Source organism: Alosa sapidissima, chromosome 23, assembly GCF_018492685.1.
Source record: "Alosa sapidissima isolate fAloSap1 chromosome 23, fAloSap1.pri, whole genome shotgun sequence".
In the NCBI taxonomy this organism is placed as follows: domain Eukaryota; kingdom Metazoa; phylum Chordata; class Actinopteri; order Clupeiformes; family Clupeidae; genus Alosa; species Alosa sapidissima.
In genome coordinates, this window is record NC_055979.1 from 28,703,196 (window position 1) to 28,708,195 (window position 5,000).

Sequence of the window (5,000 nt, forward strand, 5' to 3'; positions counted from 1 at the left end):
ACTACTGAGGCAAGAAAAGGCTGCACAGTGCTCGGTCACTAGAAAGCTCACACACAGCATCTTCAAGCTCATCACTGCACAGGTAGAGACTTGACTGCGTAAACAGAGCATCCTCATTCAGAGGAGTATTATGGAAACACTGTGAAGTGTAAGCCTACATCTACGGCTAATGAATATTCCAGTTCTATTTCATTTCTACTGACCACCAGAGGCGGTGCTTTCAGCACCTGGATTTCCATCACATGCACGTGCAGGTCAAGTGTTTATATCAACAAAGTCACTCATGACATGGGGTGACGCATGACCCCGCCCCGGTACTTAAGGTGCGCTCACCCCGGAAGTGACCTCTTGAAATCTTCTCGTGTGGAAGCAGGTTGTTTAGAGTGTTAGCATATTTTCGTGGACGAACGCTGGAGTCTTTTCAAACTGTACAGTTGGAGCTGCGATTTTCTCGCCCTCTTATAAGACAGCGATTTGTCTACGTGACTTTCTATTATGATCGGTAAGTACACTTTTCTTTATTGATGCCGTTACGAGTGAGCTCGCTCTACTGCGGCAACTAGGCCTACGTGGAATCGTTTGGGTGTTTTTTCTTCTAAGCGATTCAGGGTGCCTTAAATACATTTTTGTTTAATGAAATGCTTTCGCGGTCTCGCGGGCTTCTTGAGTTAATGACGGATCTTGTGTTTTCCGCAACGTCTTCCTAAGTAAGTTAGCATTCAAGCGAATTCCGCTTTTGTATTGGAAGTGCTAATTTCACGTTTATGAGATTGTTGTTCGCGTTTTCAAACGCTCTCTTCTGTTTCTTATTTATAAACTAAGGCGGCGAGGTGAGCGTGTGTTCACTCCTTATTTGGGCATATTTGTTTAGCCTACTGCATTTGATAGCCTCCCTGATTTGTTGTTGTTGGTAGTACAGGCCAACTGTTAATTTGTGAATGAAGCTATTGTTTGAGGCATGTTAAGTTGTGAATTAAGCTATTGTTTGAGGCATGTTAAGTTGTGAATGAAGCTATTGTTTGAGGCATGTTAAGTTGTGAATGAAGCTATTGTTTGAGGCATGTTAATTTGTGAATTAAGCTATTGTTTGAGGCACGTTTATGATTTGTGTAGACTGCCGGGCCCCTCTGGAACCGGAGGATGGCCACGATAAGTGTCCAAGCTGTCTGGGCATGGAACACTTAAGGCAGGGTTTGACAGACCAGGCTTGCATGAATTGCAGTTGCCTGAGCATAGCTGCAAGGACTGCTAGGCTAGCCCAACTAGAATGGGGGTTAAACTCCCAACCACCCCCTGCAAGGAGCCACATAGGGTCCCCAAAAGCGCGGAAACGCAGAGCAGACACATGGGAGGCTGGGAGGAGGCTTAAACTCCCTAGGCCAGACCCTTAAACCAGAAGGTAGAAGACATGGCTTCGGAGTTCGCTCAGATTAAAGCGATGCTCCTTAATCTACAAGGGGAGCACAGCCTGCTGGCGATCACGCAGCAGCCGCTTCAAGGTTTTCATCAGAGCAGCCCCCTGTGCTGTCCCCAGCTGGGGGTGCCCGAGAGGAGGATGTGCTCTCTATCAGGGCCTCGGAGAGCCTACCGACGGTTGATGAGTGGGCGGATGATCTGGGAGATGTAGAGTCTTATGGCTCGTACACCCAGGATGCTTCTGGACACAGCTCACAGAAGGGCTCAGCTGCTAGCCACACATCAGCGATCAAACCCGCTGTGAAGATGGCGCTGGCACGCCTGGGCTTAGATGCAGCACCAGCGCAGGTAGGCCCCTTCTACTGCATCTTTTAGCGTGCCTCCTTCAGCTCCTTTCATTGAGGAGTTACAGAGATGCTGGGCTGACCCCAGACGTTTCTCCCATCTCCCCAGCGACTGCACAACCCTGGCTAGTATGCAGGATGCAGCCAGTCATGGGCTGGACCTGATGAGGCATTAAGGCCAGATGCACGTTGTCCCCGGCCACAGTGTCGCCTGACTGACGAGCTTATTGGGAAGAGCTATGACTCAGCGGCGCGGGTTGCGCGCATAGGCAACTCAATGTCGCACCTTATACTGTCCCTGTCACAGACCCTCCAGTCCTCTGGAGCAGACCAGTCGGCAGGAGTGCTGAGTGAGGCCTCACTGTAAGCATTTGGGTACATGACAAGGGAACTGGGGAGACTAATGTCGTCCCTGACCCTGACACGGCGACAGATATGGCTGGCTCAGTCACCATTGTCTGAGCCCTGCAGGAAAGCCCTTCGTTGTCTCACGGTGGTTCCTGGACAACTCTTTGGGCCTGCCGCACAGCAAACGCTCGAACGCAGCCTACAGGTAACGCAAACCAGGCAGCAGTTTGCTAGCCTGCACCGTGCATCCGTTCGGGGACAGAGGCCCACTACGGCGGGTGATACTCTTCAGCCAATAAGGCGGACCTTTGCACAGGGGTCAACAAGGCCAGAGCGGTTTCGCCGGCCTGCTGACAACCAGCCCTCTCACAGGGAACGGCGCACGCCTGAATATTGCCCCTTTCGGAGTAGGAGGGGGCGAGGAGGTAGACGGTGACGTCTACAGGCCGGCGGTCGGACGCTTCACCAGAGAACAGCTCAGTTACTGGAAGTGAATACAGCAGACCCCTGGGTAGTGTCAACCCTGTCAAAAGGGTACACCATCCAGTTCAAGCACCGACCGCCGAGGTTTCAAGGGGTCAAAATGACTGTGATGAAGGACCAGGGCAAGGCTCTGACCCTACGCCAGGAGGTTCGGGCCCTCCTGGAAAAGGGGGCCATCGAGCAACTAGGGCCACCATCACAAGACAGTGGGTTCTATTCCACATATTTTATAATTCCAAAGAAGGGGGGTGGACTTCGCCCCATACTGGATCTAAGGCCGTTGAACAGCCATCTAAAGGTATTCAAATTCCATATGCTTCACACAGCAGAGGTATTACAAAGCGTCAAGCAAGACGTCTGGTTTACAACCATAGATCTGAAAGATGCATATTTTCATATTCCAATTGCACTTCACCACAGGCAATTCCTCCGCTTCGCTTTCGAGGGGAGGTCTTACCAGTTCCGGGTCCTGCCATCGGAATCTCTCTGGCCCCCCGGACCTTCACAAGATTTGCTGCAGCAGCCCTGGCTCCGCTTCATGAGGTATGCGCATCCTTCCTTACCTAGACGATTGGCTTCTCTGTTCCCAGACAAGGGCAGAGGCATTAAAGGACTCAGCCCTGCTAGTCGCTCATGTCACCAGGCTAGGGCTAACTGTGAATTTCGGGAAGAGCTCCCTAGTCCCCAGCCAGCAGATGGTGTTCATTGGAATCGAACTGGACTCGCAGACAATGAGGGCGACCCCATCTCAGAGGAGGGTAGGCGAGATTCTCCTCCGCATAGTGCGATTCAGGAGAGGCCGAGCTCTGACGCTCAGGTCCTTCCAGGCGCTGTTGGGCATGCTTACGGCAGCTTCTTCCGTCGTCCCCCTGGGCCTCCTTTCTTTGAGGCCTCTCCAAATATGGATGAACAGGCTAGGGTTGCATCCAAAGCACCACAGGCACAGACTGGTGACTGTTACCGCCAGTTGCCTAAAAGGGTTACAGCCATGGAAGGAGCGTTCGTTCCTGACTGCCGGGGTTCGTTTAGGGATCATACCTTCTCACAGATAAGTGGTAGCATCCCTGGCCGGATGGGGGGCTGTTTGGCAGTGCAGAACTGCCCAAGGCACATGGGACCCTCGACAGAGGGAACAACACATAAATGTGTTGGAGCTTCAGGCAGTCGCTCTTGCTCTCGAGCATTTCCTGCCAGTCTTAGCAGGGAGACATGTCCTTGTAAGGACAGACAACATGTCAGTGGTTTACCATATCAACCACCAGGGGAACACAAGGTCTCTAGCGACCCTGAGGCTGATTCAGCAGCTACTCTCATGGGCCTACCCTCAGCTATTGAGCCTGAGGGCAATGCACATCTCAGGCACACGGAATGTCACGGCGGACTTCTTGTCCAGGCAACACCCCGATCCAGGGGAATGGAGGCTGAACCTAGAAGTGGTGCACGCCATCTGGCACCAATATGGCAGAGCGGAGGTGGATCTTTTCGCCTCTCAAGCCACAACACACTACCCCCTCTGGTTCTCACTCAGGGAGTCAACAAGCCCCTTGGGCCAGGATGCGCTGCCGCATGGGTGGCCCCAGCAGCTCCTGCCATCAAGGTGTATGTAGCTGCAATATCAGCTAGGCATAACAAGGTAGAGGGAGTTACAGTGGGATCTCATAGTTTGGTGACCCGTTTTCTCAAGGGTGCTCAGCGACTGAGGCCCCCTCAAAGAAGGATAATACCTTCCTGGGACTTGCCGCTGGTGCTGAAGGCACTGTGTCGGCACCCGTTCGAACCTCTGGGGAGGTCAGGATTAAAATGGTTGTCTTTGAAGACGGCTTTTCTCCTAGCCATGTCATCGGCGAAGAGAGTGGGGGAGCTACACGCGCTGTCTGTCAGCCGGGAGTGCCTACAATGGAGTTCCGATGGCACAGGGGTGACCCTGTGGCCGAACCCGGCATTTTTACCCAAAACCTTCTCTGCAACGTATGCTAACCAGCCGCTCAGTCTGGGAGCATTCGAGCCCCCAGCCCAGGGGGAGGAACCGGGGCAAGGTGACATTCTTCTATGCCCAGTCCGAGTATTGAAAGCCTATATTGAACAGACCGCTGCCCTCCACATTATTCATCTGCCACACTGGACATGCGCGGCTATCCAAGTGGATCGCCATCAGCTATGCCTACTCTGATAGGGGCTTACCGGTTCCACCTCGCATTCATGGTTACTCGACTCGGAGTGTGGCTGCGTCATGGGCAGTACTACGCGGAGTCCCACTTTCCGACATATGCATGGCGGCCTCATGGGCATCGACTTGCACATTTGCAAGGTTTTATAAGGTCAATTTGGCCACGAACCTCGTAGCCACAGCCGCCCTCTCAAGCCATTAAAAGGGTATGTAGATCTTCCTCGTGACCCTGTTGGTATTTG

General features: G+C 52.8%; 1 protein-coding gene across 1 annotated transcript in view; it reads right to left on the reverse strand.

Moving 5' to 3' along the window:
- Window positions 1-5,000, reverse strand: part of wipf1b (WAS/WASL interacting protein family, member 1b) — a 17,614-nt gene that overhangs the window by 9,126 nt on the left and 3,488 nt on the right.